The sequence below is a fragment of the Cherax quadricarinatus genome, chromosome 7 (genome assembly GCF_038502225.1).
Source record: "Cherax quadricarinatus isolate ZL_2023a chromosome 7, ASM3850222v1, whole genome shotgun sequence".
In the NCBI taxonomy this organism is placed as follows: Eukaryota; Metazoa; Arthropoda; class Malacostraca; order Decapoda; family Parastacidae; genus Cherax; species Cherax quadricarinatus.
The window spans coordinates 45713598-45725930 of NC_091298.1; the positions used below are offsets into that span (position 1 = coordinate 45713598).

At 39.2% G+C, this 12333-nt stretch overlaps 1 protein-coding gene across 1 annotated transcript in view; it reads left to right on the plus strand.

The window, feature by feature from the left end:
• LOC128687076 (cell adhesion molecule Dscam1) overlaps positions 1–12333 on the plus strand; it is a 422243-nt gene that overhangs the window by 318599 nt on the left and 91311 nt on the right. The gene's annotated exons all lie outside the window — the stretch shown is intronic.

Genomic DNA, 12333 nt, shown 5'->3' on the forward strand with positions numbered 1-12333 from the left:
AGCCCACACAGCTGATTAGTGTGCACCTGCATGCTGACCTTGGCTGACTCACTCCCACACAGCTGATTATTTCACAGTTCATACAGTGTGTTGTAGTTGAATTCAGAATATTATTGTGACCCTGACATGCAACAGTCATTAATATTTATTGGCTACACAGACACACAAAACATTGTATTTTGCTGGGAATGTTAGCAGACAATGTTTACATTCCTCAGGTGTTCAGTATATTGTAAATGAAAATGAGTTGTTTCATGCTGTATCAAAGAGAAAGATAAGATTTATTTGGATTTTTTATTTGAGGAAAGGTTAGCCACCCAGGGTAATCCAGGGTAGGGAGGGTTAGCCACCCAGGATAATCCAGGGTAGGGAGGGTTAGCCACTTAAGATAATCCAAAGTAGGGAGGGTTAGCCACCCAGGATAATCCAGGGTAGGAAGGGTTAGCCACCCAGGATAATCCATGGTAGGGAGGGTTAGCCACCCAGGATAATCCAGGGTAGGGAGGGTTAGCCACCCAGAATAATCCATGGTAGGGAGGGTTAGCCACCCAGGATAACCCAGGGTAGGGAGGGTTAGCCACCCAGGATAACCCAGGGTAGGGAGGGTTAGCCACCCAGGATAACCCAGGGTAGGGAGGGTTAGCCCCCCAGGGTAACCCAGGGTAGTGAGGGTTAGCCACCCAGGGTAACCCAGGGTAGGGAGGGTTAGCCACCCAGGATAACCCAGGGTAGGGAGGATTAGCCATCCAGGATCATCCAGGGTATGGAGGATTAGCCACCCAGGATAATCCTGGGGTATGGAAGGTTAGCCACCTGGGATAACCTGGGGTAGGGAGGGTTACCTCCCCAAAATTACCCAAGAAAGCCAGTGCGTCTTCGAGAACTGTCCGTCTTAATTCTATTGTGGTAGTCCTTCAGTCTTGTTTCCCAGGATGCCACCCACACCAGTCCACTAACACCCAGGTACATACTTACTGCTAGGTAAACAGGTACAGCAGGTGTAAAGAAACATGCCAACATTTCCACCCAGTAAGGTAACATTTATGAAGGGAGTCAGAAAACAACATACATATGTATTGTACGTATTTACTTACATACGTACGTACATACATACTCCTACTTTTTCTTTCCTCACAGAGAATGAGGTAAGAATAATAAAGAACGGTATATCAGGTGGTGATAATATGGGTAGTGGAGCTCTACAGTACAGGTATACTTTATACAATAGTTAAAAGTATAACTTGATGAGCCTCAGCCTGGGTGAAACAAAGTCCCAACTCACAATAAAAGCTGCTGTCTTAAAAGCAAGAAAAAGAGACTTTTATTAGTATGGCATTTTGCCAAATACAGTACTTGTTAAAACTTCATCAAATACAGTACAGGTGGGCCTTGCTGTACAGCACTTTGCTTTACAGCATTTAGCTAATGTGGGAGTTTTCAGTTATACCCAGTCTTCATTGATTCAACCTTCCTACAAATACATTCACCACTCACTATAAGCTAAGGACAAAAATATTTTAAGGTAAGTAATTTGTGTATTGTAGATGCATTTTTTTAGTTCTATTGCTCACTTAATATATAATAGTATGAACATGTTATCAGGTTTTTATATGCATTTGAAAGTGAAAAAAGACTTTTACTTAGCAATTTTCACATAACAGCAGTACCCTGGAACATAACCTGCTGTGTAAGTGGGGCCTGCCTGTACTTGATAAAGTTTATCAAGTGTAGTACTTGATAAAGCCTCGTGTAGGTTAAGCATTTTATAGTACCGGTAAAGCTCAGATTTTCCTGTTTTTTTTTTTCCACTCTTCGGCTGTGTCATAACTCAACTGAAAGCTGTTCTGCACATTGTGTCTTTATAGTCATTCTTGTGGAGATTGTTCCTCTAGATACAGTCCAGGGATGATCTTGACTCTATGTTTACTGAGAAACTGAAGCTGGTCAGTATTTCTGCTAGTATTCTCATCATGAAGTAAGATGATTTGTTACATTCTTAATCTGAGGACAGTGATAGTTAATATAGTTTTATGGTTGATACTGCTACATTCTGTATCTGAAGATGGTGATAGGTAATATAGTTTTATGGTTGATACTGCTACATTCTGTATCTGAAGATGGTGATAGGTAATATAGTTTTATGGTTGATACTGCTACATTCTGTATCTGAAGATGGTGATAGGTAATATAGTTTTATGGTTGATACTGCCACATTCTGTATCTGAAGATGGTGATAGGTAATATAGTTTTATGGTTGATACTGCCACATTCTGTATCTGAGGACGGTGTTAGTGTAATTTTATGGCTTGATGTGACTATAGCTAATCAGTAGACTGAGACTCCTGAGGGTTTACTGGAGCAGTTTTCAGCCATTTTAGCCTCCATATTCTAAGGGTTCTCAAGATTTTCCCGAAGGGTTGCATTCTCTGGGACCTTTCTTCTGCCAACAGATCAAGAGAGCTATTTCAAAAGGGAAAAACTATGAGTGCATTCTAGAGGGTGGAAGACTTTTCAAGCACCAGGGCTCTCTATATATCACTCATGGGGCTCTCAAGTTAATTTTTATGGAGTCTTTTTCCTGCTGTTGTGCCTTCATCAGAAATCCTCATTTGCTCTGTATTCACCAGGAATTTCAGTAGTGCTTCTGCCTTCTTCTACATGAAATAATTTACTAGTTCATAGCAGTACAATTGGGTCTGTAGTGAATCTTGTGGCTCTTCACTCAAGTGTGCTGCTCTTTGGGTATGGCATCCTTGTGGTGAAATCATCCATCCAGTACATGTTGACTGTGATATTTATCATCTTTCTCAAAATAATCAAATTCACAAGAACACCATCTTGAATGTGATTTGTAGATAATTTGCTGGAGAAACAGGTTGTCCTATGGAATCTCCGTCATAGTTGCGTCACCTGATCTCATGTGACCCACATTATGATGATTGTATCAGCTTCAATACTTTTCACTTTGGGGCTTCTATCTTACCTTGCCTGAAATGCTCTGCATAACCATGGGATTTCTGCATACACAAATAAATGTCACACATCTCTGTACAAACATTGTATCATGTGGAAATAAGTCTTTGACTTTGACTACTGGTAGGGCAACAGCGAATTAAATCTCACCCTTTATAATAATGTATAATCTGTTCTTTCATTCCTCCAGTCAGCTGTACAGGGGGTTATGGGGTTTCCACTCAGTGAATCCATTTGATTAGATTCCTGTATTTCCCACCCTAGGTGATGATTATTCATAGATTCAAGATTGGATTGTATATCTTGATGCCCCACTCTCAATGTGTCAAGACCATTATGGTTGTCTACTCAAGATGCTATGAGTTAATGTGGCAAGTGTTACACACTTTCTTGCAGACCAGGGCCATTCCCATCACAAATGTCACTCACTTCATGGTCATCAAATTCCTCATTCACTTGTTCTATAAGTACTGAATAGAGTGAACTATTCAAGTACATAAGTGCACTTTGGGGGAGTCTGTCACCTGGGAGTTTTTGTACACAGAGCACCCTCATTAAGAACATCGTTGTGGCCATGTGTTTTTAACAACTCAGATCTCTCAGATGGATTCAGGTGTGATTTTTCTGTGTCGTGTGTGCATATATTGCTTCATAACCATCTTTGAACATGCCCCTGGAAGAGAGTACCTATTCCACACACAAGATGATATTTCTTCTGGCAATTGCTTCTGCTGCCCAAGTGGATGCCTTATGTGCTTTAGGTTTGCTGGATCTGTTTTGCTTTCATCCCATGGAATTCACCCTGGACCATAAGGTTGCATTTTCTCTCTAAAGAACAAAATGGTTCAGAACTTACATTGTACACTATTATCAATTATTATACAATTGTAAGTTTGTCTGGTAATCCTATGTTATACTCACTTGAGAAATTAAAGGATTATATCTCTTTGCTATGGCTGGAAACTCTTCAGACGAGCCTCTTTCTTAATATGGATTCGGGGTCTCGACAGCAGCTCAATTCCTGTCCACCTGGGTGAAACAATTTATCATATTTGTTCACACCAGGCAAGGCCTTCCTAGTGAGGAGCCATGACGCCAGAGACATGTCTGTGTCCTCAGCGCTGTACCTCATGTTCATCTGGACCTCACCTTGGAGGGCATGAAGATCTGCAGGGCATGAAGATCACATGTGCATCAACTTCTCCAGACATTACCATACCATACTCTATCCGCTTTCAGATGTTGTCTTTTTGGGTCGTCAACTTGCTACTTTCTCAGGTCAGTGTTTCTTAACTGTTTTATTGCCAGCTTCTTTGGTAACTTCCCCTCCTGATTTTTTACCAGGGTATCTTTCCAACCTTTGGCCTGTGTTGATGTGGTACACTGATGTTTGACATACACTGTAACAAGGAGCAATGATGGTCATTATCCTTCATTATGTAAGAGTTAGGGTGTCTGTCAGCCAAGCATATAGAAAAGCTCATAGTGGTCCTCTTGGTATTTGCGCTAGTCTGACTTGCAGCACAAAACTAAAATTCAAACTTGGTAAGTGTTTTGACAGTTTCAGTTTGTCCAATACCAGTAAGAACATACAGTCAAATGTGGTAACCATCTTGATATAGCTTTATAGTCAGAGATGTTATGGTCCTTACCAGTAGAAATGTATGGGGTAATATTCCTGGATAACTATTTGTGAGCTATCAAGTCTCATCCAGATGGTTCTTTAATTTCTGATACTGGTAGTTTTCCAATGACATAATTGGGTTCCTGATGCATGTAGGTAATTATGAAAGGATGTGTGAGAGATTACACCTGCTCTTCGTGTGTGTGTGTGTGTGTGTGTGTGTGTGTGTGTGTGTGTGTGTACTCACCTAGTTGAGGTTGCAGGGGCCGAGCCCTAGCTTCTGGCCCCACCTCTTCACTGGTCGCTACTAGGTCACTCCCTGAACCGTGAGCTTTATCATACCTCTGCTGTGTGTGTGTGTGTGTGTGTTTTTGTGTGTGTGTGTGTGTGTGTTTTTGTGTGTGTGTGTGTGTGTGTGTTTTTGTGTGTGTGTGTGCAGTCCACATTCACTGTGTTGGTATTGATAAGGATTTTTCTGGTTTGCCAGAAATCATATTTGAGCAAATCTCTCTCTCTTGGAATGTATTGGCCAGGGTCTGTACAAGAACTCTTCTACTCACCTTCAAATAAGTGTGTCTATCTAGCAATTTAGCTTTGTTTTTTGTTTAAGTGCTCTTTACTTTAGCTATCTCCACTACGATTTTTTTGGTACTAAGTGGTAGTTATTGGTATTAATGGTTAACGGAACCTGAGCATACTATAACATTATGAAGAATGAAACCAATTTTCTGTGTAAGATACTGTGAATTATATTGTCTACCAGCTCCAGGGGTTATCATAGTTCATGGAACCTGAACTCATATTATAATAGTATGAAGAACTACTTTCTGCCAGCTGTACCTTTCCAGGCTCTTCTGAATGATGCAAAAGGAACTTTACATATTAAGTGCCTTTCTTTTGATCATGCAAATGTATCAAATTAAAATTGAATCATAACAGTAACCATATGAAGTGTGAATGCTTCTTAGAAATGAAGATTTTGATTTTGATTTGCAAAGTGGCATAAGGGTATATTAAAAGAGGTTGTTGTTTTTGTTAGTGCTTCATAAAATCTTCCACACACAACTTTTCGTTCTTTATAACATTATATTGCACTACAGTCATAAAAATTCTGTCCATGTAATTAACCCTTTCAGGGCTGGTGCCGTACTAGTACAGCTTGCACGCCAGGGTTGGTGCCATACTTGAACACATAAATTCTAACGCCTTCAAATCTAGCGAGAGAAAGCTAGTAGGCCTACATATGAAAGAATGGGTCTATGTAGTCAGTGTGCACGGTATTAAAAAAAATTCTGCAGCACACACTGCATAATGAGAAAAAAAAAATCCGACTGTGTTTTTGGTTTAAAACAGCGACTTTGCAGTGTATTTTCGTATGCTATTTATGGTTGTATTCTAGTTTTCCTGGTCTCATTTTATAGAATGGAAGACATATTACGGAAATTGAGATGATTTTTGTTGGTTTCACAAAGAAAAGTACCTTGAAATTGAGCTCAAAGCAGCAGAAATGTTCGATTTTTGCCAAAGTTCAAAAGTTAATAAATCAAGCCATGCATCCAATACACATGAACTGGTGAATCTAATATTCTTTCACAAATGCGCTGATATTATTTATACCATTTCTACACCATTTCTACACTAATGCAGTAGTCTGCATAACATAAATCTTCTATTTTTTGTGAGAATAAAAATTCAAAGTGGAAAGTAAAAGAAATGTAACAGAGGCCTGAGAACATGACTAATGAACAGAGGGAATGTTATTTTAGTGCGAGGAATGTCTGTCTTGTTTATTCTGGACCCTATTTGGAAATTGGCATCTTTTGAAATTTGTGTGAAATTGGCAAAATTGCCAATTTCGGACCACTTTGTTGGATAGTTGAAATCGGTAAATGGGTGGTTTCTTGTACTCATTCGATAGAAAAAATGGAGTTCTAGTGAAATAGTTAAGATTTTTGTCAACTGGTACATTGGAATTGGCCGAAAATAGGGCTCAAATTGGGCGAAATCACCGATGCATCAACATCGTCGAGACCGCTAACTTCGTGAGAGCATAATTCCGTATGTTTTCCATCAAATTTCATACTTTTGGTGTCATTATGATCGGGAAAAGATTCTCATTTCACAAGAAAAAATAATTATTTTTTTTCGAAAAATTTCCGACCCTGAGAACAAGTTTAAGAGAGGGCCTGCCGACCCTGTAAGGGTTAATACCATAGTATCTAACTATATAAATCCCATTGATAGCAGGTAGTTTTATATTGGAAATGAGCATTTCTAGACAATATCTTGAGTAAATAAAGTACAGTATGTAATACACTATTACAAGTTTTATTTAACACATTACAATGCTTATCTGAAATAATACAAAGGCAAACATTATAACATAATATAGCATTCAATAAATTCAATAAATATTGTGACAAATTTCTGTAGTGATATTTAGTAACATCACATTCTCCCAAATTCGTCCACTAACCTTTGCAATTTTTCTTTAGAATCTCCCATAAGCACAGTATCATCAGCAAAAAGTAACTGTGTCACTTCCCATTTTGTATTTATTTAATTCCCCATAATTTAATCCCACCCCTCTCCCGAACACCCTAGCATTTACTTCTTTTACATCCCCATCTATAAATACATTAAACAACCATGTGTGTAAAGGTAGAAAGTTGAAAGTGAACATAGAAAAGAGTAAGGTGATGAGAGTATCAAATGATTTAGATAAAGAAAAATTGGAAATCAAATTGAAGAGGAGGAGTATGGAAGAAGTGAATGTTTTCACATACAGTGGACCCCCGGTTTACGATATTATTTCATTCCAGAAGTATGTTCAGGTGCCATTACTGAACGAATTTGTTCCCATAAGGAATATTGTGAATTAGATTAGTCCATTGCAGACCCCCAAACATACACGTACAAACGCACTTACATAAATACACTTAAATAATTGGTCGCATTGGGAGCTGATCGTAAACCGGGGGTCCACTGTATTTGGGAGTTGACGTGTCAGCGGATGGATTTATGAAGGATGAGGTTAATCACAGTATTGATGAAGAAAAAAAGGTGAGTGGTGCATTGAGGTATATGTGGAGTCAAAAAATGGTATCTATGGAGGCAAAGAAGGGAATGTATGAAAGTATAGTACAGGTCCACCATCACAAATCCTGCAATCAGTTATTCGGTTCCTTCAGTTATTCGGCACTAATTTTGTCTAGCATAATTTCAAATTTCCAGGGTCGCCACACCAACCTGCTGGTACTGTTTGGTGGCGTTACTTGCTCCATAAGTCATTCCAATTTCTTTTTCTCCATTTATTGTTTTAACCTGCTTACTTTTAGCCCTAGCCATGGTTCCAATGAATAAAAGCTTCTCATTATGTAAAGCACCTACACAGTACATTATCCATTAAAGATAAGGTGGCTTTGAAGCCACTGTCGGTTGTCATGAACTCAGTCTCATGAAGCAGGAGAATATGCTTTATTATTACGCTAATATCAACACTAAAGCTTATTTGCCTATCACAATTGATCTAATATGACATAATAAACAATATAAATAACATAAAACATGTTAAATACTCCAGAATAAATAATATTTGGCATAACACCGAGCAGTTCGACAGAGGTATGAAGAGGATATGGTATACAAATACCATTCTCCTATCCCTGTCTTGGGAGCTTATATTATAGAAAACAGAGTGTATCACAGGGTTAACTGTGATATACACTCGTACTGCACCATAAACATGAAACAAAAAAGTTATTTACTCTATGTAGATTATCACACATAGCAGCATATGTGTAGAGAACCTAGGATAACCCAAAAAAGTCAACGTGGCTTATTTTTAGAACCTGGCTTGGGTTAGCCATATATGATTTTTGGTAAATATTCAATTCCCAGCCAGGGTAGAAACATTAGGCGTGTTTCTTTGCACCTGTTATCTACATTTACCCATCAGTAAATGGGTACCTGGGTGTTAGTGGACTGGTGTGGGTGTTATCCTGGGACACTGACCTAATTTTCTTGAAATACTTATCATAACAAGCGGCTTTCTATATAGTAGTATGTCACTGATGTCAGCTAGGCCTGTATACATTATACATGTATGTGTAGTAAATAAAGATATTATTATTATTATTATAATTATTATGATTATTATTATTATTATTATATTATTATTTTCTCAGTTGTTTGTTGGGTTATCCTATTCAAACTTGGGCAATGTATGATGAAAAGATACTTCTTACCGTAGACCAAAAATGAAAGAAATCAGACCATAAATAGCGGAGTTCACTTCTCAGCCATTAGCGGTATATTTTTGTATGGTTATGGTTATATTCTCATTTTTTCGGTCTCATTTGATAGAATGAAAGATATATTACAGAAATAGATATGATTTTGATTGCTTTCATGACGAAAAGTACCTTGAAATTGCGCTCACAGTAGCGAAAATGTTCTATTCTTTAGCGAAGCTCAAGAGTAAACAAATGACGTCACCGTCCAATACCTGTCCGCCTGCCAGTCCAGATTCCAGTACGGAGTCAAGAATGGCTTGACATTATTTATACAATTATTACAATAATGCAGCAGTCTGCATAACAGTAAATCTTCTATTTTTTTGTGAATAAAAATTCCAAATGGTAAGCAAGAGTAATATAAGAGGGGTCTGTAGCCATGACTAATTAACAGAGAAAATGTTATTTTAGTGCCAGGAATGTCTGCATTGTTTATTCTGGATCCTATTTTGAAATTGGCATCTGTTGAAATTTGTGTGAATTCGGCCAAACTGCCAATTTCTGACCACTTTATTGGGTAGTTGAAATAAGTGAATGGGCGGTTTCTTGTACTCAGTTGACAAACTAGAAGTAAATAAGTTTATTCAGGTATACACAAATACAGTTACATAGATTATCATACATAGCAGTGTATGTGTAGAGAACCTAGGATAACCCAGAAAAGTCAGACAAAGTGACTTATTTCCAGTACCTGGCTTGGGCTTGCCATATATGATTTTTGGTAAATGTTTTTTTTTTCTCGGTTGTTTGTTGGGCTGTCTCGTTGAAACTTGGGCAATGTATGATGGAAAGATGCTTCTTAACGTACAACAAAAATAAAAAAGACGGACGATAAATAAGGGAGTTCACTTCTCAGCCATTAGCCGCCTCTTTGCAGTATATTTTCGTATGGTTTTTATGGTTGTATTCTCATTTTTTCAGACTCATTTGATAGAATGGAAGAAATATTACAGAAATAGACATGATTTTGATTGCTTTCATGACAAAAAGTACCTTGATATTGAGCTCATAGTAGCGGAAATGTTCCATTTTTGCCAATGTTCAATGAACTTTGTGTAAGACAAGTTGGTTAATTTTATTAAGTGATTCTAAAATAACCACTCTGTAATCCGGCAAACTCAGTAATCCTGCACACTACAGGTCCCAATGATGCCTGATTTGTGATGGAGGACCTGTAGTACCAACACTCTTATATGGGTGTGAAGCTTGGGTTATAAATGCTGCAGCTAGGAGGCGGCTGGAGGCAGTGGAGATGTCCTGTCTAAGAGCAATGTGTGGTGTAAATATTATGCAGAAAATTCGGAGTGTGGAAATTAGGAGAAGGTGTGGAGTTAATAAAAGTATTAGTCAGAGGGCTGAAGAGGGTTTGTTGAGGTGGTTTGGTCATTTAGAGAGAATGGGTCAAAGTAGAATGATATGGAGAGCGTATAAATCTGTAGGGGAAGGAAGGCGGGGTAGGGGTCGACCTCGAAAAGGTTGGAGGGAGGGGGTAAAGGAGGTGTTTTGGGCGAGGGGTTTGGACTTCCAGCAAACGTGCGTGAGCGTGTTAGATAGGAGTCAATGGAGACAAATGGTATTTGGGACCTGACAATCTGTTGGAGTGTGAGCAGGGTAACATTTAGTGAAGGGATTCAGGGAAACCGGTTGTTTTATATAACCGGACTTGAGTCTTGGAAATTGGAGGTACAATGCCTGCACTCTAAAGGAGGGGTTTGGGATATTGGCAGTTTGGAGAGATATATTGTGTATTTTTATATGTATATACTTCTAAACTGTTGTATTCTGGGCACCTCTGCAAAAACAGTGATTATGTGTGAGTGAGGTGAAAGTGTTGAATGATGATGAAAGTATTTTCTTTTTTGGGATTTTCTTTCTCTTGGGTCACCCTGCCTCGGTGGGAGACGGCCGACTTGTTAAAAAAAAAAAAAACATTCTCCCCTCCTAAAAAAACAACATTAACTGCCATCCCACAGTTACTAAAAGCAACAGACATAGCCCCACTCCACAAAGGGGGCAGTAAAGCAATAGCAAAGAACTACAGACCGATAGCACTAACATCCCATATCATAAAAGTCTTTGAAAGGGTTCTAAGAAGCAAGATCACCACCCATCTAGATACCCATCAGTTACACAACCCAGGGCAGCATGGGTTTAGAGCTGGTCACTGCTGTCTGTCCCAACTAATGAACCACTACAACAAGGTCCTGGATGCTCTAGAAGACAAACAGAATGCAGATGTAATATACACAGACTTTGCAAAAGCCTTCGACAAGTGTGACCATGGTGTAATAGTGCACAAAATGCATGATAAAGGAATAACAGGAAAAGTTGGTAGATGGATCTTTTTTTTTTTTTTTTTTATCAAACTGGCCGATTCCCACCAAGGCAGGGTGGCCCGAAAAAGAAAAACTTTCACCATCATTCACTCCATCACTGTCTTGCCAGAAGGGTGCTTGACACTACAGTTTTTAAACTGCAACATTAACACCCCTCCTTCAGAGTGCAGGCACTGTACTTCCCATCTCCAGGACTCAAGTCCAGCCTGCCGGTTTCCCTGAACCCCTTCATAAATGTTACTTTGCTCACACTCCAACAGCACGTCAAGTATTAAAAACCATTTGTCTCCATTCACTCCTATCAAACACGCTCACGCATGCCTGCTGGAAGTCCAAGCCCCTCGCACACAAAACCTTCTTTACCCCATCCCTCCAACCTTTCCTAGGCCGACCCTTACCCCGACTTCCTTCCACTACAGACTGATACACTCTTGAAGTCACTCTGTTTCGCTCCATTCTCTCTACATGTCCGAACCACCTCAACAACCCTTCTTCAGCCCTCTGGACAACAGTTTTGGTAATCCCGCACCTCCTCCTAACTTCCAAACTACGAATTCTCTGCATTATATTCACACCACACATTGCCCTCAGACATGACATCTCCACTGCCTCCAGCCTTCTCCTCGCTGCAACATTCATCACCCATGCTTCACACCCATATAAGAGCGTTGGTAAAACTATACTCTCATACATTCCCCTCTTTGCCTCCAAGGACAAAGTTCTTTGTCTCCACAGACTCCTAAGTGCACCGCTCACCTTTTTCCCCTCATCAATTCTATGATTCACCTCATCTTTCATAGACCCATCTGCTGACACGTCCACTCCCAAATATCTGAATACATTCACCTCCTCCATACTCTCTCCCTCCAATCTGATATCCAATCTTTCATCACCTAATCTTTTTGTTATCCTCATAACCTTACTCTTTCCTGTATTCACTTTTAATTTTCTTCTTTTGCACACCCTACCAAATTCATCCACCAATCTCTGCAACTTCTCTTCAGAATCTCCCAAGAGCACAGTGTCATCAGCAAAGAGCAACTGTGACAACTCCCACTTTATGTATGATTCTTTATCTTTTAACTCCTCACCTCTTGCCAAGACC